This window comes from Otolemur garnettii, unplaced genomic scaffold, assembly GCF_000181295.1.
Source record: "Otolemur garnettii isolate 467f Iridium unplaced genomic scaffold, OtoGar3 scaffold00013, whole genome shotgun sequence".
Classification (NCBI taxonomy): Eukaryota; Metazoa; Chordata; class Mammalia; order Primates; family Galagidae; genus Otolemur; species Otolemur garnettii.
This window is the reverse complement of record NW_003852408.1, coordinates 17176307-17177684: the sequence shown is the minus strand read 5'-3', so window position 1 is coordinate 17177684 and position 1378 is coordinate 17176307.

Sequence of the window (1378 nt, the reverse complement as noted above, 5' to 3'; positions counted from 1 at the left end):
ATGTGGCAGACGGATCCAGTGTCTCGCACATCACAGACAGCCCCCGTTATTTTAAATGCAATTATTTAAAATAATTTAATAATATTTAGATGCATTTATTTGGTAGCCCCTGTTATTTTAAATGTAATTATTTTTTACCTAGTTTTCTAATTGTGCAATGGGAGTGATTAAGCATACTCTATCTTAGTGAAAGTATTTGACTTTAAATAGCATCTTTCTTTTTAATACATACGTACCCTTGGCCAGATGTCATCATAGGCAATACTGGTAATAAAATCATAGGGCAAGGATCAATGTTTCAACTCAATTCACTTTACACAGAATCAACATTTTAACTTAAAATTGTTGGTCATCTGCACATTTCACCCCAGCAATTAGCTTTAAACTTAATAGTTAGGTTTTTCAAACTAAAACAAACCTAAGCACAAATAAAGCCAAATTAAGAAAACTTCTAAATGGAAATAGAATTCTTTTGTCCTTCGAAAATTTATTGAACAAGGACATGTGATTTTTTTTTTTTTTTTTCTCCCCCAAAGTAAATATTTCTTTTGGGCTGGTTATGGGAGCTTTAGAGTTTGCAGCTCTACTAAGTTTCCAACTGTAAATGAAGGGGCTTTCCTCTTCCACTAGGAACTTTCAATGTACTCCATGCAATAAGAACTAAAAATCCATTCTGAAGCTTTGAAAGAGCCACTTTAGACATAACCTGTGTAAGGCATTGACCATTTCAGAGTGCTGTTTCCCTTACACTGGGAATTTAGGCTCTGATTTGAAGGGATTAATAGAATGTAAAAATGAAAGTAGATATAAATGGAGAAAGAAATCCAAGAAGTGACAAGATTATTTGCTATATTGGACATAACAAGAAAATTTTGGTAAGTACAAAGCAAACTTTTCCGAGTGCAAATAAATGGAAATGATTAGTAAACCTTTGTTTCTAGTGACATGGTTGGGTTTCTTTGTGAGGTATTTCCAGGGAGGCGGGTGGGTTAGAAGACCAAGTTCCTTCCTGAGGGTTTCTTGGGCAAGGAGAGAGTCAGAGGGATTCTTCTTGTTTTTCCCAGAAATATGTACTGGTGATACCTGTGGTAGTCGAGGGAGCAGTATTGGGGGCTGACAGTCCAGTCAACAAAGACACAAGCACAGCTCACCCCTAAGTGACTAGTGGAGTTGATGTGTCTACATTAGCATATTCAGGTTCTTACTGGTTTAGGTCAGCATACAATCTGTGGAGTCAAATTCACTCTTCGGTTGTCTAATTCCGGGCAAGATAATTACATTTTTCCAAACTTCAGTGTCTACATTAATAAAAAGGGACTAGTAAGTTCAAAGCTTGGTGTGAGAGGATGACAAATAAACAAATCAATCAGTGGTTTTT